The sequence below is a fragment of the Hyperolius riggenbachi genome, chromosome 6 (assembly GCF_040937935.1).
Source record: "Hyperolius riggenbachi isolate aHypRig1 chromosome 6, aHypRig1.pri, whole genome shotgun sequence".
In the NCBI taxonomy this organism is placed as follows: Eukaryota; Metazoa; Chordata; class Amphibia; order Anura; family Hyperoliidae; genus Hyperolius; species Hyperolius riggenbachi.
In genome coordinates, this window is record NC_090651.1 from 64,113,000 (window position 1) to 64,139,588 (window position 26,589).

Genomic DNA, 26,589 nt, shown 5'->3' on the forward strand with positions numbered 1-26,589 from the left:
TCCACTACAGGTACTTTGCTTAAACTTTTGAATGGGGAAGCAGGCAGAGGGGGGAGCGCTAGCGGAGGGGGTGGGGGGAATTTCCGACCCCCCCCCCGCGATCGGGGCATGCTCCCCCCTTATGCCTGCGACCCCATATGGCCCCCAAAAGCTGGATGTTCGGAAAGTTCGGGGTTCGGCCCGAACATGCCGAACATCTCGGCCATGTTCGGCGAACTTTCCCGAACCCGAACATCCAGGTGTTCGCCCATCACTAGTTGCTTGGCAGTTGGAAACAGCTGTTATTGTCCACAATGCAACAAGGTGCAGACAGCAAACTGCAGGACCATGGTCCTGACATCACACTGTGGGAGGGGTTTCACTACAATATAAGCCATACAAACCCACATGATGATCTATTTGAGAAAATGTAAAGATTTCTCATGGGAAAGTGGGTATCAGCTACTGATTGGCATAAAGTTTAATCCTTGGTTACAGCTCCTCTTCAGGGTTATTTTTCTGGGACCTCTGTCTTGTTTCACCAGTCACCAGTTTCTAGAAGCCTTCTTCTAACTTACTATAATTATTATTCCTCTTAGTTCTTGAAGACCCATTTCCAGTTGTGGCAGGAGACCCAATCTAAATGGTGGATGAACATATTGGTAAGGCTTGTAGAGGGGGTTTCTGTTTATTATTAAAATAGGAAATTAAATAATATTGTAATGCTTATTTGAGCTTGCCGGGATGTTTTATAAACATCTCCCTGACGTTTTTGTCAGGAGAAATGTTTACAACACTTCCCTGAGAATTTGTACTTGTTTAAAAAGCAGCATTACCAGCTGGCAGTCATTATCGTAAATTATTATTATATTGGTATAGATTATTAATAGCTGATGATCACTGCGGCCTTCGGAAGCAAAGCAAAAGTCTGGCAATAAATAGCACATTCATTGTATGTAAGCCAGCCCAGCCTTCACACCTATCCCTGTGATTTCTGGCCACTTTTGTCTGAACATTTTCATATTTGTGATTCTGCATTTGATGATTTTGTTTTATGTGTTTTTTTTGTGTGTGTGTTGATTATTGTTTTATGCGTGTTTAGTTCATTATTTTTTGCAATAATTATTTTTAGTCCCATAAGGGGCCCATACACTGGTCAATTTTAGCCTTTGATCAATTGATCAGTTTGCGGCCAACTTGTAAAATCTAGGTCGATCTGCTGCTGGCAGCAGATCGGTGGCCTATAGAGTTGCATTGGATATAATGGTCCATTAATGCATTTAGATCGATTTTCAATAGATTTCCAATAGATTTCATTCTGAAATCTATTGCAAACCTGTTCCTAGTGTGTGGCACACATCAGGTAGATTCCTGTCAGATTCGACTTGACAGGCATCGGACAGAAATCTATCTGATGGTCAAATATGCTGTAAATCTATAAGTGTATGGCCACGAATCTCAATTATGAGGCATGTTTAACATGACACTTAAATGTCTGTTGTTTATTCAGCTTTCACTCAGAGAAGTGATTATTTAAAATAACGAAAACTATTAAGTGACAGTGAGCGGCACTTCACTACTATAAAACAGCCAAAAGGAAAATAATTACCTTATTGGGCACATAAGTTCATAATGTAAATAAGAGTTAGAGATGTAGCGAGCAGTTTGCAGAACTGCTCGCTGCAAAGTTATGGGCAGCCTGACCCCTGTACCACTTCCGGGTCGCAATGACCCGTCAGTAGTACACATGCTCTGGGCCGGATGCGTTCATTAGTACGCATGCCCTGCGGTGCGCGTCCTTGATTGCTGGGCGCGCTCTGCGCATGAGCGTGATGTCACGAAGCGTGCCTGGCCACAGGTGAGCAGTCAAGGACCCGCATTGACGGGCCAGGAGGGCATGCGTACTAATGAACGCATCCAGGAAATGCATACTACTGCGGGTCATTGTGACCCGGAAGTAGTACAGGGGTCAGGCTGCCCATAGCTATTCAGTGGCGAAGTGTTCGCCAACATCATTAATAAGAGTGAGAAAAGATTTTATGATGGGCAAACATTGACTAAATAATTTATAAAAAGAATTTTGAAAAAAAAAAAAGCTATTTTATTTTGTACGTTGTTTTCACTACAGTTTCTCTTTAACTGACCTCCCCCCCATCCTTTGCCACAAGCCCGCCGACATATGTTCCGCATTACATAAACAAATATCAGGCACTGCGGAAGTTGGTACGCTGCATAGTCATTTTGGCTATAGGAGGACGTTTGGGCATCGGAGGCAAGCGCTCGATATTTGTACCAACAGCTTGTATAGTGGGGGCATCCATCACCCAAATTTCTCCCTAAAGTCGAAATGACTATAGGTGACTGTGGCGACACCCACATTTCTGCGGCACCTCCAAGGCCTACATTTCTAGCTTACCAATTCACCATTAAATCATCTGCCCTAATTGGTCTTCTTATTTGGGCTTTAGTAGAGCAGGTTAATAAGCCCTTATATCTCCTGGCAGGTTGTTACTGTTATCTGTATCCCCGCTCAGAGATGGATTAAGATTTAACAGAGCCATAGGCAAGGTAGTAGAATTGAGACCCCCTTGTGGTCCTTTTGGTAAGCTGAGCTGGAGAGAGAGGTCAAAGAAGCTGGCAGGAGGGCCCCTTGACACCCACAGGGCCTCAAGCACCTGCCTAGGTTGCCTAGTGGACGATCCTGCTTTGTCCCTGCTGAGAACAATGCCCTCCACTTCTATTCCCATCCTGCCTAGGCAGCAGCACAATCACTGTATTGTAACAAGAGCCAGAAGCAAGACAGTGGATATGTTATGTATAGAGCTTGTATATACCGAATATTACAAAACAACGTAGAAACGAGGCGCTTACATGTCTACGCTGAGTTTATTTGACGTTTATAACACTATTATTTTACTTTAAACGCAGACCCACCAATAAAAGCTAGAAAACAGTAATATTTCAGTGTAGCACCGTAAACATATACCAGCTACTGTATATATAATGGCATTCCGCCACACATAGCTGCGTATCACCAAAGCTACTTTATAAACAGTATTTTATCACTCAGAAATACATTTTCATGGAAAATAGAACTATACAATGAAAACATATAAATTACATTTATGAATATCATAATCCAAATGGCTCCCATACAGCCGTTCATTGCCAGTCACAGGCTTATTGGCAGGCAAAGCAAATATGAATTAAAAAGTGCAGGCTGACCTAATGTGCTCCACTAACAGAGAGGGCCATTAGTCTTTACTGTGCTGATTGGAGCCAGAATATATATATTGCATTCATAAACTGAAGGTGTGCTTGGAACATTGTGCTAGGCTCGCCAATTCAAAACTGAAATAAGGAGATGATGGGTGTAAAATATATATATATATACGTAATAACAATGGGTTCTCTTCATTTCTTCAAAGGTGTATCCCAGAGGCGTATCTAGAGGGGTGCAGGCATGGCTTGTACCATGGGCACCAAAGCACCAAGGGCACCATGCCTGCTTCTATGCTGCGCCCCCTTGCCTGCTTCTATGCTGCGCCCCCTTGCCTGCCCCTGTGCTGCGCCTCCTTGTCTGCCCCTGTGCTGTGCCTCCTTGTCTGCCCCCATGCCTCCCCATCACTCAGACCTCAGATCAGATTAATTCTTTTATCTGGGAAACATGGCCACTTATGCATGTAAGGCACACTTGGCTTATTCTTAAAAAAAAAAAAAAGGGGAATAGAGAGGGAATAAGAGGAGATATTCCCAGTAAAGTAAATTCAGCAATATCCCGAGCCAAAAAACCATAACACATGCACATGTGTAGGAGAAAAAAATTTCTTGATTTGTGTTTATGCCATAATTGGCTTGATCCCCATCTGGACAGGGATGTGCATGCATGCACATCTCTTCCTTTTTTATGGTGGGGGTAGTCAAAATGTAAGAGTGAGCGGAATCATATGTACTGTGATTTAAATTATCTATTTAGATTCGTGGTTTTGTAAAGCCACATATACATATGGTAGGCGGTTTCTAATTACGAATAATGATTACTACTGTATAGTCACTTTGTTCTTGTGATGTTGTTTTGGGATGGGATGTGGAACGCTTGTGTCTGCTTGTGCTGTCGCCGTCTGATCCGGCTGCTCTGGCGTCTCCCGCCCCTTCCCCGGGGCCTGCGTGCGGGGGGGCGGGGCTTGGCGGACGCGCCGGGTGTGCTATTGGGCGCGCCCGTCGTGTCTGCCCGCTCCGCCCCTCCGCTCGCATTGGCCCTGGTGTGGGGGCCGGAGACGCCGTACATGCGGTCGGATTGGACGGCGGCCTGCACATAGGCGCAGCGTGGTCCACAGAGAGACACGCCTCCTGAAGAAGCCGGCAGAGTCCGGCGAAATCGATCGAGGACGCCGTCCTCCACCATGAGGTCTTCCCCTCCACGCCTCCATGCTGCCTAAACCAGGTGATGCATCCCTCTCTCCATACCTCCATCCTCAGAGACTCGGCCAGTCTTTCCAGGCTTTGTCACAGCAGACCAACAACAGACCGGTGGATACAGTAAGAGCCCTGAGGGCACCTCAACTGCACATGCACATGCGGCCTGCACAGAGACATTGACAATATTGCCATGCACCTTGTCTGCTTGCTTTGCATTGTGAATTGGCTAGCACTGGATGTGCCTTGCTGCTGCTTCAATCTGACACATGCTGCCATTTGATGTGCCTGTTTGCCAAAAGTTCCTTAGGAATCATACTGCATGTGCTATGCTATGCTATAATACAGGACTGTATTCTTCCATATCAATACACTATACTGAGGTGACTTGTTAGCCTGATGGGACGCTGAGCACTCCATTTATTTTATTGGAAGATCGTATGCACAATATAGGAGGCTATATGACATGAAGGAATCATTATGTACTGGATGAATGCTCTGGAATCCATTTTTCAAATGAACTTCCTATGATATAAGTCTTTTCTTGTGAGGGATTCGGCAGCATTTTTTCATAACAAGGTTTTGATCTATTTTTACAGGGCTGCGCAGCCATTAACACGTGTGCACACGATCCAGAGACATATCTCTGTTCAGGAGGGGGAGAGTACAGGGGATGCCTGGGCGGGTATGTGCATGGATGGGGTGGGGGATGGGCTATATGGTGGGATTTTTATCTTGCAGTTTTTAATAATGAGCATATGTTTGAATAAAGTTTTGTATTTTTGAATAAGACTGATTTGTATTCAATCAGGTCTCACTCCTCCTTTACTCTATCTCATAGTTTGTACCATAACACATGTACACTCTCTCACACTCTGACCGAGGGTGAGCGCAATTTCTGTATTTGCCATAGGCTCTATTTGACCCAGATACACCCCTGGTGTATCCACATATCATTCCCCTCCATCCATCATCCTAACCTCCTTAGCATTAACCCCGAGTCAGGCTCCAGCCAGAAATCCACAGCTCAGAGCAGTAACCCCGAGCCTGACTCGGGGTAGCCGCTGGGAAGTATAGGCAGAGTCTGCGTGCAGCAGGCATTTGTAACTCACCTCCCCCGGGATACAGATGCTGGCAGTCATTCTTCTTCCGGTCCCCAGAGGCTCTCAAATCATTCTAGTGGGATCACTGTTTGATCATAAGGTCAGGCAGCAATCTCACTATAGGGGTAGAATGCCACCAGGTGGACGGAGCAAGAATTTAAGTGCTGGATGTAGGGGAGGTGAGTTATATTATTATTATTTAGTATTTATATAGCGCCGACATCTTCCGCAGCACTTTACAGAGTATATATATAGGCTCGTCACTAACTGTCACTCAGAGGAGCTTACAATCTAATCCCTACCATAGTCATATGTCTATGTATGTATCGTGTAATGTATGTATCGTAGTCTAGGGTCAATTTTTGGGGGAAGCCAATTCACTTATTTGTATGTTTTTGGGATGTGGGAGGAAACCGGAGTGCCCGGAGGATAACCACACAGACACGGGGAGAACATACAAACTCCTTGCAGATGTTGACCTGGCTGGGAATCGAACCGAGGACCCAGTGCTGCAAGGTGAGAGCGCTAACCACTACACCACCATGCTGCCCATGCAGAGCTGCCACAAATCTAGCTATATACATTTTTTCTGCACCACTTTTAAATCCTAAAATCCGGAAATTATCATACTGTCAGGGAGGTAATGTAAGTATGTATTTTTGAATCCACCTCTGGCTCTCTTTAAAGCGGATCCGAGATGAAAATCTAACTATAACAAGTAACTTGTCTATATAGCTTATCTAAAGTTTAGATAGTTTACACAGCATATCTAGCTGCAAAAGTTTATGATTATTTATTCCTGTGATACAATGAGGGCAGCCATGTTCTGTTTGTCACATTGTCACAGGCTAAGGGCTGGAGATGCTATCAGCTTGCCTGTGTGTAAATTCAGTCCCCTCTCCTCCTCCCCTCTGACTCTGAAATCAATGGCTAGTAACACCTCCCCCACCTCCTGCCCAGACTAAGCTCCTGTAAGCCCTTGCTACTGTCTCAAAATGCCAAGGCTCCCTGAAAAGCTGTGGGCGAGGCTTGTTTAGTTTCTGGGGAATTAGAGTATTAAAACAACAACTAAAAAGTATTTGGCTTGAGGAATGCCTTATACGCTATATGAAAGGAACACAATTATGCAATGAGTAAAAGTTTATATTGGATCCACTTTAACTGTTTCTAACCTTATCTATAAAATTACTTCTCAGCACCATCCAAGCCAGAAAAAGATAACAAAACACCCACAAAATAAGATAATGATTAACTGTATTGCAGCATTACTTTTTTTTTAATACTTTACTGTTTATTGGATTCTTAAATGTTTTTGTGTAAATAAGGTAAAAGCAGATAAGCTGAGATGGTTCAAGAGAAACATTTTTGTGAATTAACCCTGAAATAGTACATCAATTTGAAGAGCAATTCTATATTTTTGTCTACTGTGCCTGATCCGCCCATAGCAGATTGACCTAGTGGACTGAACATCCAAGTGCATCTGGGATGTGTGAGTCTTCCTCTACGGCTCTCACCAAGCCCAGCCTATATACACAATCACGTAGCTGATAAACAAACAAGCTGCTCTTCGAGAAATACACATCCACTGTGCTAATTAGTGGAAGTATTTTCTTAACGAGGGCTGGACTAATATCTATTTGGTCTGGAGCAGAAGAGGCCACCCAGGGTGCCGGGAAACAGGGGCTGATTGATGGCAGAGGCTATTGATAACATAGGAACCCCATGGCAGGCTTCTGAAGCTGGCTACAATGGAGATACGTGTTTACATTAAGGGAGTACAATCCCTTTCCTGACTTGTGCCACGTTTCCTCCATCTTGCCTGACGCTAGTCACGTACCAAGAGACCCTTTCAATACTCCCGGAAAAGAGGTAACATGAAATTCATTGCAAAGCTGTTTTTGAAACTAGCTTTAGTGGGTAAGAGGTCTTGACTCTGTATGAGAGGTATTGGCAAGAAAAATGAACCCTAAAAACCATGGGTGTAACTACATGTTGCCGGCTTCCCCTGCCAAACTCTCCCCACCCAAGTGCCTAGTAAGGTAGACTGTCTGCGGTAGCCATTGTGTGTGCTTCCTCCCCCAGTCCTTCCAACCCTGCCCTCTCGTAGATATTGAAGAGCAGTGGCAGTAGCGTGTGATTCTGTACCTGGTGGTTCCAGCAACGGGACCGGTCGTTGATTCAGCATGCATTACTTAGCTAACGCAGATTGTGCTATTTGTGCAACTTGCAGTACATACCCTCTTTCCCTGAAAATAAGACCTACCCTGAAAATAAGCCTTAGCTGGAGTTTTGAGCATGCTTGAAATATAAGCCCTACACTGAAAATAAGCCCTAATGGAAGTTAAAGGAAAACTTAAGCCAAACAAAAAAAATGACATTTACTCACCCGGGGCATCCCTCAGCCCCCTGAAGCTGGATGGTGCCCTCGCAGCCCCGCTCTGATCATCCTGTCCCCGCCGGCGGCTACTTCCGGGTTCAGCGACAGCCGCCGACAGGCTGGGAACGCGGCTGTTTTTCCTCGTTGAGGGGTGATATAGCGGCTGGGAACGCGGAAAAACAGCCGCGTTCCCAGCCTGTCGGCGGCTGTCGCCGAACCCGGAAGTAGCCGCCGGCGGGGACAGGATGATCAGAGCGGGGCTGCGAGGGCACCATCCAGCTTCAGGGGGCTGAGGGATGCCCCGGGTGAGTAAATGTCATTTTTTTTTGTTTGGCTTAAGTTTTCCTTTAAGGGGAAGGAAAAGGCGGCCAGCAAGCAGGGACACAGTGGTGTTGTGCCAATTGGGCACTGGTCCTGTTATCCCAGTACAGAGCAAGGCTATCAGCTGTGTGCAGGGATGACCGGGCAAGTGTCTGATCACTACAATAGCATACCTTCAGAACAAGGCACAGCACAATACAAAGGAACAGGAAATGTTTTGCTGATACACACTTCCTGATAGAAATATAAGACATCCCATGAAAATATGCCCTGGTACATTTTTTTAAACAAAAATTAATATAAGACACTGTCTTATTTTCGGGGAAACATGGTAACTGGAATAGTACTGGTAACATTTCTGTACACATGCAAGGTATGAGAATCAACCCCATAATGTGATTTGGAGACTGTATAGGAGGCAAGCTGCACTGGATTGGGTCCAGGCACTGGCTAGAGGCTGTTGACTTTAGATGAAACCCAGGTCCACCTCAGGTCCAGTGACCATAACACCACCTTAGTCAAGTGATGAGTACAGTACTTTAAATCTGATAGCTAGCTACAGTTTTCACAGTCAGTTGCTGTAATAATGCACTAATTATAGTTGCCACATGCATACAGTAAGTCCATATGGTTCAAATGTATTGATGAAACAATCTGCTCTAGGTCTCTTGACCCTGCTCAAGCACAAGCTAATGATAATGGCAAGCATATGAAATCTGCAGCATGGAAAATAAATACACAGGAGAATAAGCACATGCATATCAAAAGGAAAGATGATAAGTACAATATAGAGAAAGCTAATAGCAAACAAAGCATACATTAACAAAGTATAAAGAATTCTCAATACACGCCTGGTTTGTGTTCTAGGAATGTGTGTGTAGTTCAAATTTCACTTCATTTACACAATAAATTCCCTTTAAAAACAATGGAAACTGCTATACGTATTATGTTTCATATGCACAGGTTTGACACTACTTACACCTCAAAGAACAGAGGCATAGGGCCCCAAAACACAACCTTGAGGGGGCGCGAAAATCTAGATGCATCTAAAGGTGCACATAAACGGTACAACGTTCTTATAAGAGAAGTAACCAGAAAGTACTTTTTGTTCAGCGCCATAGCAGTTAAGATGCTGGTAGATATACGAGAGGATGGGGCAGAATAGGAAATCTGACAGGGCGGAAAAGATATGAAGGAAACCCGGAGTTATGCGGTGGTTTTTTTTTTTTTTTTCTTTTTTTTTACAGGTTACTGATTTCAGCAGTACGAGAGAGCATTTGGGAGCTTTCCTAGGCAGGATAACTGGCACTTCCTCCCCGCCCATATATTTAACAGTCTAATCAATCGAAGATTTCTGCTGACTATAGCATTGACCCCTGGAGGCATTCACAAAGTAAAACTGACAGCAGTCAAACCCCCTCTTGGTTCTGGGGTACTTTAAGGATCAGTGTACTTATGGCATACATATGCAAAATCAGTTCTAATTTTTCTCCTAATCAATAATACAGTTACAAAGAGCACATTGTTTTGTTCGCTGGAAGACATCTGAGAATCATAGGGATGCTTATTGTTTACATGTTCCTGTTATCAGTAACTTATACATGTACAGACCACCACTGTTCAACTATAGCTGCTCTATTGATCAGGATACTTTTTTTTGCTTGATTTGGCATTGACACGTCTCCCTTATATGTACACAGTAGCATAGCATTAGGGATTGCAGAGGTTGCACCGGGGGCCCTTGCCAGAGGGGCCCACTAGAGGCCCTCCTTCATCCATCTTATTAGCTTTTTATTGGTGCTATGCTGGTAACTGCATTGCACAGTGGTAATCCTTAACAAGCTATTTCCTTATGCTGGGTGCACACTATGAGATTTCCGTTCACTTTAATAGGAAATCGATCGGAAAATGCTCGGAAATCGATCAGAAAGCAAATCGGACATATTGGAAATAATCGATCTGACAGTAAATCAGCCAGAAAATCGCATAGTGTGTACCCAGCATCACTCTGATTACACCTCTCTGACACTGCAGCTGTCCTTGGAAGGTTACATAATTAGTTTGGTTGAAAAAAGACATCTGCCTATCCATTCAACCAGGTTTTGGGGCTCTACATCAATAGAGTGCTTGACGCCCAATGTAAAGCTAGCACCGGGGCCCCAAGCTCCTTAGTTACGCCACTGTATGTCCTTTAAGCGTGGGTGTAAATAGAATATATTTTAACAGCAACGCTGAACCTGTGAGCCATTGTGCGACAGCTGGGTCAGGTCTCATATTGCTGCAACATCTGTGACCCATGTAGCACCTAATAATGATCCGTGAGGGGGTTTGTGGATCATTGCAATGTTCACTGATACTTCCTCTGACAAGTATTGTAGCGTATGAAGAAAACACGAATCGTACGAGGCACATCCTTCACTGTCACCTGTGTAAGCCTGGTGCAAAGTCCCTCTTTGTATTTGCATGAGACACCTATTGAAGTCAGAACTGGAAATGTGGAAAAACACTGAAGCTGGAGGGGAATGGAGGCAGTTGTGGGGGAGACAAGGAAGCCCCCTGCTCTGCGGGATTTGGCTAATGAGGACAGCACAGCACATCTGGGGAATATCTTGAGGTTTCTGCAATACTCATTGAGGTATTATGGAAGCTGCTGTTTCTGTGTTTTGTCTATTAATAGTAAGACATAGACAACAACATTTTCTACAGAAAGCCTCTACAGTTGTTTATGACACAGTCCAGTAAACACAAGGCATTGGAGACATAACTCCAGGCAAAGATGAAAAAGAAGAAGCGAGGATAAATAGTTTTGCTCACCTAACCCCTTGTGGGGCCTCTTTTTTCATATACAGCAGAACCCTCGTTATCCAGAATTCAGGCAACCTGAACCTAACATATTGCTGATCTACCGCCTACCAGAAAAGGACTCGGACTTCCTTAACCCTCCTGGCGGTTTGCAAAAAAATCGCCAGGGGGCAGCAAATCTTTTTTTTAAAATTTTTTTTTTTTTTTCATGTAGCGAGACAAAGTCTCGCTACATGATAGCCGCTGCTCAGCGGCATCCCCCCAGCCCCTCCGATCGCCGCCGGCGATCGGAGATCCGGAGATCCTGTTCAAAGAACGGGATCTCCCGGAGGGCTTCCCCCGTCGCCATGGCGACGGGGCGGGATGACGTCACCGACGTCATCGACGTCGTGACGTCAAAGGGGATTCCGATCCACCCCATAGAGCTGCCTGGCACTGATTGGCCAGGCAGCGCACGGGGTCTGGGGGGGGGGGGGCGGCTGCGCCGCGACGGATAGCGGCGGATCGGCGGGTAGCGGCGGCGATCGGGCACTGCACGCAGCTAGCAAAGTGCTAGCTGCGTGCAGCAAAAAAGAAATTATGCAAATCGGCCCAGCGGGGCCTGAGCGGTGCCTTCCGGCAGCTTACCCCGAGCTCAGCTCGGGCTTACCGCCAGGAAGGTTAAAGGACTTACGAGGCCAAAATGTCTAAAAAAGCAAAGTACCTGTAAGCTGTTTAAATGCACGGAGGACGCCGTCCGCGCCCTCCGTGCAGTTCCGCCGGGTCCCCTTCCTGAGATCGCCCCCCGCGCCGACCCCGACCCCCCAGGCCGGGTCGGGCTCTCGTGCCGCTCTCAATATGGCCGCTTCCATTGGCCGCGGCTGCGCAGTCCGCCTGGCCGCGAGTGCGGCTGCGCAGCTCTACGGCCAACCCCTCCGATCCACGCTACAGTGCGTGGTTCGGGGGGTTGGCCGTAGAGCTGCGCAGCCGCACTCGCGGCCAGGCGGACTGCGCAGCCGCGGCCAATGGAAGCGGCCATATTGAGAGCGGCACGAGAGCCCGACCCGGCCTGGGGGGTCGGGGTCGGCGCGGGGGGCGATCTCAGGAAGGGGACCCGGCGGAACTGCACGGAGGGCGCGGACGGCGTCCTCCGTGCATTTAAACAGCTTACAGGTACTTTGCTTTTTTTAGACATTTTGGCCTCGTAAGTCCTTTAAGGAAATTATAGATCTCCTATGCAACCTAACACTGGAACACCCCAGATGGATTGTTCTTGGAGATTTCAATGCATGGGTGGTTGACTCCTCTTCACAATTTGGAATAGAGCTACCTCGTGCCTTATATGAACTGGGCTTCTTCCAATCAATCAGCTCTGCTACTCACAGGAAAGCTCACACTCTGGACCTTATATTCCATACTGGGCTGTCAATAGCCAATGTGGAAATTAATCCCGTTGCCTGGTCAGACCATCACACTATCCACTTCTCCCTCTCAATACCAGCTGTCAAAGACCAGTTCAAGAATCAAATAAAATATTGCTGCTTAAAAGGGCTAACACCTCAACATATCCGAGATAACCTTAGCTTTGATGAATTGACTGACTCCAGCTTGGACCCTAATACTCTGGTGTTTAAATACAACAAATGTGTGTCCTCTTTGAGACCATTGCTCCTCTGTGCACCAAATATCTTACTCCACACCATCATCAGGGCCGGCCCTTGACTTTTTGCCGCCCTGAGGCAAAATTAGAAAAAAATTGCCGCCGCCGCCGCATACACCCCCCCCCCTGGGGGGCCACCGAGACGGAGGGGTAGCGGGCAGGACGGGGTATTGGGCCTAGCGGTGGGCAGGGGGTCGGACCCCCCCCTCCCTCGCCTGGGTCCCCCGATCTGCGCTCCCCTCCAGCTTAAATAGGAAGTAGCGGATGCCCAATAGTAAGAGGCACAGGCGGGAAGGACTCACCTTTTCCGCGTTCCAGCGTGCGCTCCACTGACGTCACTTCCTGCATCGCTGCCCACTGTATTCTAAGTGGACGGCGATGCAGGAAGTGACGTCAGTGGAGTGCAGGCGGGAACGCGGATAAGGTGAGTCCTCCCCGCCCGTGCCTCTTACTATTGGTCATCGGCTGCTACCTATTTAAGCTGGAGGGGGGCGCAGATCGGGGGACCCAGGCGAGGGAGGGGCTACCCACCGCTAGGCCCAATACCCCCGTCCTGCCTGCTACCCCTCCAGCTCGGCGGCCGCCCCCCCCCCCCCCCCCGCACCCACGGACGGGCGGGTGTCGCCCCTAGAAGTTTGCCACCTGAGGCAAACGTTTCACCCCGCCTCATGAGTGGGCCGGCCCTGACCATCATGCACAGTGCTTTGATAACTCTATAAAGAGCTGAAAAGACAAGGCCGAAAACTTGAGAGACTGTGGCGCAAATCTCAGTCCCCAGAAGACAAACATGCCTTAATCCTCCACTTGAAGAACTACCAAAAGGTAATCACAGGAAAAAAATCATCCTTTCTATCACAAGAGATTGCAAATGCAGTTAACAAACCAGCCCAACTGTTCCACACAGTGGAAAAACTCTGCAACCCGGCATTTCAAAAACTTAATATCGAGTCTTCAAAGGACCTCTGTGACCAATTTGCCCATTTCTTCACAGACAAAGTCTCCGCTATAAGGTCCGCCATCCAACTTACAGCATCTGAGCCTAATATAGCGCCGAAGACCATTAGCAGAGACCAGGGGCGTGGCTAGCTCCAAAGATCAGTGGCACATGCCCCTAATCTATTCTGGGGTGCTCCGGAGGTCCCCCAGTCAAAATAGAGGTACCACAGCACCAAGCATAGCACCACACAGTACCCAGCATGGCATTACAGCACCTAGCGTGCCCCATAGCGGCACCATAGCACCCAACATAGCACCATAGCACCCAGCATGGCACCACAGCACATAAAATGGGGGGTATGCTGGGTACTATGGTGCTTCTATGTGGGCACATTGGGTGCTGTGAGACCTTTATGGGGGCATGCAAGGAGCTGTGGTTCTATGGGGGCATGCTGGGAGTTGTGGCGCCTCAATGGGAGGCCCGTGGAGCATGGGAGGGGATCCTCTAGAAGGTCAGGGAATGATATGGGGGGACTGGCAGCAGGCCAGCTCACCCAGCAGAAAGCCAGTATTGCCAGCACTGAAGCCGGGTAACTCTGCCTAGTTGTGTTTAAGTGATACTGTCTATTTATGTGATATTTTGCATTTTAGTTTTATTTTTTAATTACTGGAGAGGGGGCTTCATCCAACATTTTGCTCAGCAAGCCTACTTAGACCGCTGTTAAGTTAATGTAATTTTGGCTCTACCCATGACCACACACACATTCCGGTATATGGCGACACCCATTTTTTGACTGAAGTGTTCAAAAGTGCCCCGGATCTCTTAGGGTCCTAGCAACACCCCTGGCAGAGACAACGTAACACCTTGGTCAAACTTCAAAGAAATTGATGAAGAAGTCACATCAAGCATCCTCCTTCACCTCCGCCTAACTACCTGTGACCTAGATCCTGGCCCAACACAGTTCATGTTGAACTGCCGCGACCTGTTTGTACCGGTATTCCTCAAAATTGTTAACTGTTCCTTACAATCAGGGATATTTCCTGCTTTACTGAAGGAAGCAATCATCAGGCCCCTCCTCAAAAAACCCTCCCTGGACCCAGATGCAATGACCAGCTACAAACCTGTCTCTAACCTTCCCTTTCTGGGTAAGCTAATTGAAAAAGCTGTATACCTCCAGCTAGAAGCCAAAATCCTACAAAACAACAGTTATGACCCATTCCAGTCTGGCTTCTGGAAACACCACAGCACTGAAACTGCCCTCATCCAAATATGCAACCACCTGCTCATCGCAAGAGACAGAGGAGAGTGCTCGATCCTCATACTGCTAGACCTTTCTGCATCCTTTGATACAGTTGACCATGACATCTTGATAAACAGGCTACAGGAATACTGCAGCAGCATTGATGGCATAGTTCTTCAGTGGTTCCAATCCTTGAGTGGCAGAACCCAAAAAGTGTCTATTGGGCCCTTCCTGTCCACCCCTGTACCACTTAAGTACGGGGTGCCCCAGGGCTCAATCCTCTCTCCCCTGCTTTTCACAATTTGCATGTTACCGCTTGAAAAACGAATCCAAAAATATGGCCTGACATAGCACTGCTATGCGGACGACACCCAACTATATCTTTCCTTCAAGCCTGGTGTGACAGACCCAACTCTAACTATAAAAAAATCTATTAACCCTTCGCACTCTCACATGCAAATGTTCAAACAAATGCATTCATTCAGATTCATTATCCCTACAGCTAAGTTAAAAGCCGGGGTTTTAGTTCTCAGAAGAATGCATTCTTATCAGGGATGGTCGTAGTCGGCCAACTTCGCTACGCTGGAGCTACCAAATAATTACTTTGTATGCATTTCGTAGAATACGCATTAAAATACGCAATTACGAGTAGTGCGTAGCGTAGTACATGCGGACGCTTATGCCATTACGCATAAAAATGTACGCATGAATTCCTCTGCAAATGCTTGTAACAGTAACTCTTCTATGCGTACATTCCCCTTTCCAATGCGTAATTTTGTATGCATACAATCGTACGCAGAAAAATAGACGCAAATAACGCATTCGTAGTTTACTTCGCAATACACATGAGAACTACACATAGGGGCGTAAACTACGCGTAACGGTACTTCGTAATTCATACGCATAGTTTTGAGACTTCGCCTACGAACTACGATGCGTAGATGCGCACTACGATGCGAAAATTCCCACTGGCGTAGTTTCTGCTCATCCCTGATTCTTATGCCTGGATGAGTGAATCTATGAATGCATTTGTTTGAACATTTGCATGTGAGAGTGCGAAGGGTTAATAGATTTTTGCTGTTTTCTAGCCACACCCCCTTCAGCACCTCCCTTTCCTTAACTTATTTAATGTCCTAACTAGATGCGATGAGCCTGGATATATGTATTTTGTTCTTGTTACTGACCCCTGTGGCTAGGGTCTAATTCAGTGCACTCCCTCCTTCCCCTGTATGTGTTTCTCAGCATGCACACAGCTTATGCTGGTGTATGTGCATGGTGCACATGGATACATTACGTTAGCTCCCTTGTGCGATTGGTAAGATGCACTATCTGTCCCAGGAGAGGACGTCAGGATGTGTGCTCCTAATCCATTGATAGGTTTGATGCAATGAATGTGTTTGCATGTCTGCACTATGCATGTTACAGGGCCAGAGTTAGGACACCTATGTTTACCTGGGTACTTCTGCGCAGTATAGGTGAAGGTGACTAAGCATAAGAATGCATTCTTCTGTGAACTAAAACCCCGGCTTTTAACTTAGCTGTAGGCAGTGGTGCTCAGCAGAGCTCGAATATTCGAGTAGCTCGAATATTCGAGCTCTTTTCCAGCTATTCGAGCTCGGTATTCGAGCTCCGAATAGCTGCAGCTATTCGAATGGGCTATTCGAGTAAACGCGAATAGCCCATTCACTATTCGAGCTATTCGAGCAAACGGCGCTATTCGAGCTCGAATACAGAGCTCGAATAGCGTCATAGCCCAGATTGATGTCCTTAGAGCCAAACAGAGGGCTCCCAGGCCCTCTGACGGCAGCCAATCACAGAGGGGGACCCTGGCCAGCCCCTACCCTATAAATAGCGGCCGCCATGTTCCGTTTCTCCGTCCTTGCCTGAGACTTGCATAGAGAGAGAGTTGCTCCTTTGTGCTTTGGCTTAGCAAGAGCTCTATTGTGGTCATTTACCTAGCGTTTTTGCTCACATACACCTCCTATACACACCTATATTGTTGTTAGTTAGATAGACATTGTATTTTAGTTAGTAGCTTTTGTGTTACATAGAGAGAGACTCAGACAGCTGCTGCAGGCTTACAGCTTTAGGCCTCAGGGCCTTGCCTGTGTGGGCAGCTGTCCTCCTGTCCTCTGTTAGTTTATTTCTCATTAGTATTTAGACAGTATTAGATAGTATTAGACAGTATTTCTGCTGTCCTTTACTACTTAGTGATTGTATTTTGTATTGTAGTTATATACTGTAACTGTACTAGGACACTCACTGACTGTCACTGTTCATAGGCTAGCTCCTGCGTGTGCTTGCACTCACTGTCTGTGTACACACACTCTATTTCCTTCTGAATAGTTATATACTGTAACTGTACTAGGACACTCACTGACTGTCACTGTTCATAGGCTAGCTCCTGCGTGTGCTTGCACTCACTGTCTGTGTAGTACACACACTCTATTTCCTTCTGAATAGTTATATACTGTAACTGTACTAGGACACTCACTGACTGTCACTGTTCATAGGCTAGCTCCTGCGTGTGCTTGCACTCACTGTCTGTGTAGTACACACACTCTATTTCCTTCTGAATAGTTATATACTGTAACTGTACTAGGACACTCACTGACTGTCACTGTTCATAGGCTAGCTCCTGCGTGTGCTTGCACTCACTGTCTGTGTACACACACTCTATTTCCTTCTGAATAGTTATATACTGTAACTGTACTAGGACACTCACTGACTGTCACTGTTCATAGGCTACTAGCTCCTGCGTGTGTGTGTGTGCACTCACTGTCTGTGTAGTACACACACTCTATTTCCTTCTGAATAGTTATATACTGTAACTGTACTAGTACACTCACTGACTGTCACTGTTCATAGGCTAGCTCCTGCGTGTGCTTGCACTCACTGTCTGTGTAGTACACACACTCTATTTCCTTCTGAAAAGTTATATACTGTAACTGTACTAGGACACTCACTGACTGTCACTGTTCATAGGCTAGCTCCTGCGTGTGCTTGCACTCACTGTCTGTGTAGTACACACACTCTATTTCCTTCTGAATAGTTATATACTGTAACTGTACTAGGACACTCACTGACTGTCACTGTTCATAGGCTAGCTCCTGCGTGTGCTTGCACTCACTGTCTGTGTACACACACTCTATTTCCTTCTGAATAGTTATATACTGTAACTGTACTAGGACACTCACTGACTGTCACTGTTCATAGGCTAGCTCCTGCGCGTGCTTGCACTCACTGTCTGTGTACACACACTCTATTTCCTTCTGAATAGTTATATACTGTAACTGTACTAGGACACTCACTGACTGTCACTGTTCATAGGCTAGCTCCTGCGTGTGCTTGCACTCACTGTCTGTGTAGTACACACACTCTATTTCCTTCTGAGTAGTTATATACTGTAACTGTACTAGGACACTCACTGTCACTGTTCATAGGCTACTAGTTCCTGCGTGTGTGTGTGCACTCACTGTCTGTGTACTGTACACACACTCTATTTCCTTCTGATTACTGATTGATTATTGTAAATTCTACTTCCTGACAGTTACTACTTACTTACTGTAGTAGGGACACTCACTCAGTCACTGTTCATAGGCTAGCTCCTGCACGTGTGTGCGCGTGCGTGCACTCACTGTCTGTAGTGTACACACACTCTATTTCCTTGTGATTACTACTGATTATTGTAACTTCTAGTTGTACTTCCTGACTGTTACTACTTACTTACTGTACTAGGGACACTCACTCACTCTCTGTTCATAGGCCAGCTCCTGCGCGTGTTTGCGCGTGCGTGCACTCACTGTCTGTAGTGTACACACACTCTATTTCCTTGTGATTACTACTTATTATTGTAACTGCTAGTTGTACTTCCTGACTGTTACTACTTACTTACTGTACTAGGGAGTCGGGACACTCACTCAGTCACCTCACCCACCAACCCACTCCATTAAAGTACCCCACTTTTCACCCGCCCTTTTCAAAAACTTTTGTGTTTACGCCCAAAACATCGAAGATGTCTGGAAGTGGCAGCCAGCGCGGTTTGGGCAAGGGGAAGGGCAGCAAGGGAATCAGGAGGAGAGGGAGCAGCATTGTGGCAAGCCGCGGGCGCGGCCGCGCCACCATGCACAGTTCCGCAGCAGCAGCGTCAGTGGCTAACATTCCTCCCATAGCCACTGGCCGTGGACGCCTTGGGCGCCGCCCAGCAGGAGCATATGCAACTCACGCTGCAGAGACACAGCAGCAGCAGCAGCGTGTAGCACTTGCTCCGATTTTCCTCCAGCCGGGTCGGAAACGTCCCATTGAGGAAAAGGATGCAGACACTGTGGTGCAACTGATGACGGAGGATGAGCAGCCCGCCATCAGCTCTGCATCCGAGGCCTCCACCCTCACCACCACCACCACCACCACCCCTGTTCGCAGCAGCCGCCCAGCAGGGCCTGGGGAGGAGGCCAGTTCACCGTCACTCGCCGACCTGTCATTCAGCAGTCTTTTGACCCCAGGCATCATGAGTAAATTGTCTGCTGTTGTTGGCGATCTTGAGGAGGAGATGCTGATGGGCACTTTGGGGGATGAGGGATTGGACAGCAAGACTGTGGCGACAGTCAAGCAGCCCATCCATGCATCAGGAGAGGAGTTTGGGGGGTCATCATCCCAGCAGGACATGTTTCAGGAGGGGGAGGATGATGATGACACGGTGACAGACAGAGACTGGGTGCCACCAGCTCCAGGGGATGTCGTCATCAGCAGCTCTGAGGAGGAGGAGGAGGATGCGCTTGTGGGCCTTGCAAGGAGGCGCATCATTGCAAGCATTGGCAGCAGTAGGCAGGTCCCCCAGCCTGCTGGTGTCTCAGGCTCAGCAGCAGCAGCAGCAGCATCTGCCAGTACCACCACCAGCCGCACCCAAGCCCCCCCCCAACCACCACAGGGAGACAGGCAGCAGCGGTTCCATGCCGTAGGGGGTCGTTTTTGTCACCAATCTGGCGTTTTTTCACCATGCCCACAGTGTACAGCAAGTACGCCACTTGCAACCACTGTCAGCGGAAGTTGAGCAGAGGTGCAGACCCCTTAAAGTTCAGCACCAGCTCACTCATCAACCACCTTGCTGCGAAACATTTCCACCAGCATGAGGAGTTCCAGAGGCTGAAGGCATCTGGTGCTGGCAGTGGCACCACACCCATCACTGCACAGCCTTCAGCAGCAGCAGCAGCAGCAACAGCAGCCACCCGCCCTCCTGCTCCTCCAGCAGCACCAGCAGGAGTGCGGAAACGCACTGCTCCTCCCCCCTCTGCAACTCCTGCCGCCGACACTGAGGCCTGTTCTGGCAGCCAGTCCTCAGTGGCCTCCTCTGCTGTGTCTGCTGATTCCCGTGCCAGCAAAAGGCCACGCCAGAGCCTTTTGAGCGAGTCCTTCCAGGGGGTAGTTAGGGCTCTGCCTCCCAGCAGCTGTCGCGTGCGGCAGCTGAACGGCTTGCTGGCACGGGCCATGTGCTCCCAACTCCTGCCGTACACGCTTGTGCAGGAGGGGAGCGACATGCGTGCGCTGCTTGCTTGCGCAGCCCCAGACTGGCAGCTCCCCAGCAGACACTTCTTCGCCCGCAAGGCCATTCCTGCACTGCACCGCTTTGTGATGGCCAATGTGGAGCGAGGGCTGGAGCACGCGGTTGGTGAAAGGGTCCACGTCACCATGGACTCCTGGAGCAGCCGGTTCGGGACAGGCCGCTACCTGTCCTTCACTGTCCACTGGGTCAGCTTGGTGGAAGGGGGTGAGGATGGGAGAGCAGCAGCGGGCACAGCAGCAGCAACACAGTGGGTGGTGCCCCCCCGCAGGGTCAGGGGAACTACAGCAGGTTCCTCCGATCCTCTGCCATCCTCCGGCACACCTGGCCAAACCCCCCGCCTCAGCAGCAGCGTGAAGGCCCGCCACTGCCAAGCGCTGCTGCACTTGGTCAGCCTTGGGAAGACCAAGCTGACGGCAACCCATGTGTTGGCCAAACTCCAGGAGCAGGAGAGGATTTGGCTGACTCCCAGAGGCCTCAGAGTCGGAGAGGTGGTGGCCGACAATGGGGCCAATCTGGTTGCCGCAATAGACAGGGGAAACCTGACCCACATCCCCTGTCTTGCCCACGTGCTGAACCTGGTGGTGCAAAAGTTCTTGCGCACCTACCAGGGGATGGGCGAACTGCTGGAAACGGCAAGGAACGTTGTGCGTCACTTCCGGCGCTCGGCTGCAGCCTGTGCGAGCCTGGAAGACGTGCAAAAGGAGCTGGAGCTGCCACGCCATCGGCTGATCCTTGACGTTCCGACTCGCTGGAACTCCACCCTGGCGATGTTGGAGCGTCTGGTTGAACAGAAGCACGCTGTCAACCAGTACCTTGCCCTGGCCACTGTTTCCGCCGCTCGGAGAAGGGACAAGACCAGCAACATCCCGTCCATCGTCCCCGATGATGACTGGAGGCACATGCAGCAGGTGTGCTTAGTGCTGGCTCCCTTTCTGCAGGCCACTAACATGGTGAGCAGGGACCATGCTATGGTCTGCGAGTGCGTGCCCCTGGTTTGTCTGCTGAACAGGGCCCTCGACGCTTTGCTGGAACAGGGAGCGGCAGCCTTGGACCAGCAGGAGCGGCAAGCAGCTGCACAGTCCACCTCTGAGGGGGAGGAGGAGGAGGACTTGGTGGAGGTCCCTGACCTTGCTGCTGATGAGGTGGATCAGCACAGCGCAGCTGAGTTGGTGCGGGGGTGGAGAGAGGATGAGGCGGCAGAGGAGGAGGATGAGGAGGACAGCACTGCCGTCGATGTGCCAGCACACGTGGCCCGCCTCTTCCCAATGGCAGCGCACATGCTGGCGTGCCTGCGCAAGGACCCCAGGGTGATCCAGATGAAGCAGAGGGAGGACATCTGGATCAGCATGATGTTGGACCCACGCCTCAAGGGGAAGTTGAGCCAGTTCCTGCCGCCTGCAGGAGGAGACCCAGCGCAACAAATAAGGAGCTTGCAGCAGGCCCTTGTTGAGCGCTTGGAGGAAGCCTTCCCCCAGCCCTCCACCCCCACTGTCCAGCAGCCAGCACAGAGGCAGCAGCAGGTGCCTGCATCCAGCAGCAAGCGCCCCACAGACCTGCTGTCTCTCAGCCACGAGCTCTACAGGACTGTAGAGGCTCCGGCAGCAGTGACTAGAGAGGAGGTGCAGGATGCAGCAGCATCCTCCTCCGGTCACAGCCAGCGCCTGACCCGCATGGTGGCTGACTACATGGGGTCCTACAGCGGGCTTGACAGCGATGCCCCTGTTGATCCCATGGAGTATTGGGTCAAGCGCCTGGAGATCTGGAGCGAGCTGGCGCAGTACGCCCTGGAAGTGCTGTCCTGCCCCCCTTCCAGCGTGCTGTCCGAGCGCTGCTTCAGTGCAGCTGGTGGCGTGGTCACCGAGAAACGCTCACGTCTGTCTCACAAGTCTGTGGACAGACTGACGTTTCTCAAGATGAACCAGGCGTGGGTGGAAGGCGAGTTCCTGGCCCCTGTTGTCGGCGAGAGGGGGACATGAACTGGCTAAGAACCATCGTTAATGTGCCTTACCACCCTTTACCACCTCCTGGCTCCTGCTCACTAAGCCAGCCTGGTTCAGTTTGACTATTACGTCGCCTGCAGCCACACATTTTACACCTACAGTGGGCTGCTGTGTACTGCCCTTCTGCTGTCTGTCTGTGTTTCCCACTGCCAGGGTACACAGAATTACATTCTGCTGCCACTCTGCCACCAGCTATTACGTCAAACAATAGCTATATATCTGTGTAATTGGTTGTACAAACAAAACCAAAAAACCATTAAAAAAAAAAAAAGGTTTAATTTTTCTGAGGTGCCCGGGTTGAAAACTGTGTTGTCCCAGTTGTGTATTGGACACGATGTGGGCTGCACGACCGCTGTCTGGGACCTCCTGTTGTGTTTATTTACAGCCCTGGTATCACCGCTAGGTACCAAGGCTATTATGTCACGCTGCCTGCCTGCTGCCACACTCACACTACTCCTCCATTCCTCCTGCTGCTGCTGTCGGTCTGTGTTTCCCACTGCCAGGGTACACAGAATTACATTCTGCTGCCACTCTGCCACCAGCTATTACGTCAAACAATAGCTATATATCTGTGTAATTGGTTGTACAAACAAAACCAAAAAACCATAAAAAAAAAAAAAAGGTTTAATTTTTCTGAGGTGCCCGGGTTGAAAACTGTGTTGTCCCAGTTGTGTATTGGACACGATGTGGGCTGCACGACCGCTGTCTGGGACCTCCTGTTGTGTTTATTTACAGCCCTGGTATCACCGCTAGGTACCAGGGCTATTATGTCACGCTGCCTGCCTGCTGCCACACTCACACTACTCCTCCATTCCTTCTGCTGCTGCTGCTGTCGGTCTGTGTTTCCCACTGCCAGGGTACACAGAATTACATTCTGCTGCCACTCTGCCACCAGCTATTACGTCAAACAATAGCTATATATCTGTGTAATTGGTTGTACAAACAAAACCAAAAAACCATTAAAAAAAAAAAAAAAGGTTTAATTTTTCTGAGGTGCCCGGGTTGAAAACTGTGTTGTCCCAGTTGTGTATTGGACACGATGTGGGCTGCACGACCGCTGTCTGGGACCTCCTGTTGTGTTTATTTACAGCCCTGGTATCACCGCTAGGTACCAGGGCTATTATGTCACGCTGCCTGCCTGCTGCCACACTCACACTACTCCTCCATTCCTCCTGCTGCTGCTGTCTGTCTGTGTTTCCCACTGCCAGGGTACACAGAATTACCTTCTGCTGCCACACTGCCACCAGCTATTACGTCAAACAATAGCTGCTCACATTACTCCTCCATTCCTCCTGCTGCTGCTGCTGCTGCTGTCGGTCTGTGTTTCCCACTGTCAGGGTACACAGAAATTGCAGAATTACATTCTGCTGCCACTCTGCCACCAGCTATTACGTCAAACAATAGCTATATATCTGTGTAATTGGTTGTACAAACAAAACCAAAAAACCATAAAAAAAAAAAAAAAAGGTTTAATTTTTCTGAGGTGCCCGGGTTGAAAACTGTGTTGTCCCAGTTGTGTATTGGACATGATGTGGGCTGCACGACCGCTGCCTGGGACCTCCTGTTGTGTTTATTTACAGCCCTGGTATCACCGCTAGGTACCAGGGCTATTATGTCACGCTGCCTGCCTGCTGCCACACTCACACTACTCCTCCATTCCTCCTGCTGCTGCTGTCGGTCTGTGTTTCCCACTGCCAGGGTACACAGAATTACATTCTGCTGCCACTCTGCCACCAGCTATTACGTCAAACAATAGCTATATATCTGTGTAATTGGTTGTACAAACAAAACCAAAAAACCATAAAAAAAAAAAAAGGTTTAATTTTTCTGAGGTGCCCGGGTTGAAAACTGTGTTGTCCCAGTTGTGTATTGGACACGATGTGGGCTGCACGACCGCTGTCTGGGACCTCCTGTTGTGTTTATTTACAGCCCTGGTATCACCGCTAGGTACCAGGGCTATTATGTCACGCTGCCTGCCTGCTGCCACACTCACACTACTCCTCCATTCCTCCTGCTGCTGCTGTCTGTCTGTGTTTCCCACTGCCAGGGTACACAGAATTACCTTCTGCTGCCACACTGCCACCAGCTATTACGTCAAACAATAGCTGCTCACATTACTCCTCCATTCCTCCTGCTGCTGCTGCTGCTGTCGGTCTGTGTTTCCCACTGCCAGGGTACACAGAAATTGCAGAATTACATTCTGCTGCCACTCTGCCACCAGCTATTACGTCAAACAATAGCTATATATCTGTGTAATTGGTTGTACAAACAAAACCAAAAGACCATTAAAAAAAAAAAAAAAAGGTTTAATTTTTCTGAGGTGCCCGGGTTGAAAACTGTGTTGTCCCAGTTGTGTATTGGACACGATGTGGGCTGCACGACCGCTGTCTGGGACCTCCTGTTGTGTTTATTTACAGCCCTGGTATCACCGCTAGGTACCAGGGCTATTATGTCACGCTGCCTGCCTGCTGCCACACTCACACTACTCCTCCATTCCTCCTGCTGCTGCTGTCGGTCTGTGTTTCCCACTGCCAGGGTACACAGAATTACATTCTGCTGCCACTCTGCCACCAGCTATTACGTCAAACAATAGCTATATATCTGTGTAATTGGTTGTACAAACAAAACCAAAAAACCATAAAAAAAAAAAAAAAAAAGCTTTAATTTTTCTGAGGTGCCCGGGTTGAAAACTGTGTTGTCCCAGTTGTGTATTGGACACGATGTGGGCTGCACGACCGCTGTCTGGGACCTCCTGTTGTGTTTATTTACAGCCCTGGTATCACCGCTAGGTACTAGGGCTATTATGTCACGCTGCCTGCCTGCTGCCACACTCACACTACTCCTCCATTCCTCCTGCTGCTGCTGTCTGTCTGTGTTTCCCACTGCCAGGGTACACAGAATTACCTTCTGCTGCCACACTGCCACCAGCTATTACGTCAAACAATAGCTGCTCACATTACTCCTCCATTCCTCCTGCTGCTGCTGCTGCTGTCGGTCGGTTTTTCCCACTGCCAGGGTACACAGAAATTGCAGAATTACATTGTGCTGCCACTCTGCCACCAGCTATTACGTCAAACAATAGCTATATATCTGTGTAATTGGTTGTACAAACAAAACCAAAAAACCATAAAAAAAAAAAAAAGGTTTAATTTTTCTGAGGTGCCCGGGTTGAAAACTGTGTTGTCCCAGTTGTGTATTGGACACGATGTGGGCTGCACGACCGCTGTCTGGGACCTCCTGTTGTGTTTATTTACAGCCCTGGTATCACCGCTAGGTACCAGGGCTATTATGTCACGCTGCCTGCCTCATTGACTGCCTGCTGCCACACACTCATCCTCCTCCTCCTGCTGCTGAATTTACCTCCTGCTGTCTGTGTGTTTCCACTGCCAGGGAGCACATACAATGGCGCTTCCAACATGCGTGCGCCACCAGCTATTTGTTACGCTCAAAAATAGCTGCATTTCTGTAAAAAAAAAATTGAAAAGAGAAATAAGTGAAGAAGAAGACGATATAGAAGAAGATGAAGAAGCAGAAGATGAAGAAGAAGAAGATGAAGAAGAAGAAGAAGAAGGAGAAGAAGAAGAAGATGAAGAAGAAGAAAATGAAGAAGAAGATGAAGAAGATGAAGAAGAAGAAGATGAAGAAGAAGAAGAAGAAGGAGAAGAAGAAGAAGATGAAGAAGAAGAAGAAGATGAAGAAGATGAAGAAGATGAAGAAGAAGATGAAGAAGATGAAGAAGAAGAAGATGAAGAAGATGCAGAAGAAGATGAAGAAGAAGATGATGAAGAAGATGAAGAAGATGAAGAAGATGATGAAGAAGAAGATGAAGAAGAAGAAGATGATGATGAAGAAGATGAAGAAGATGATGATGAAGAAGATGAAGAAGATGAAGAAGAAGAAGATGAAGAAGAAGAAGACAATATAGAAGAAGAAGATATAGAAGAAGATATAGAAGAAGAAGATATAGAAGAAGAAGTTATAGAAGAAGAAGAAGATAGAAGATAAAGAAGAAGAAGAAGAAGAAGTATATACAGTACTGAACAAAATTCTGGACACAACTTCTCTTTTCACCTTTTTTTTTTTTAAAGGAACATCCCCACATAATCACTTGCTGTTGTTACTTGGAAAAAAAGATGTTTCTTGCATCATTCACCCTCAAAACAAGTGTTGGAAGCTATTTAAGGCCAATTCGAATAGTCAGCTCGAATAATGAGC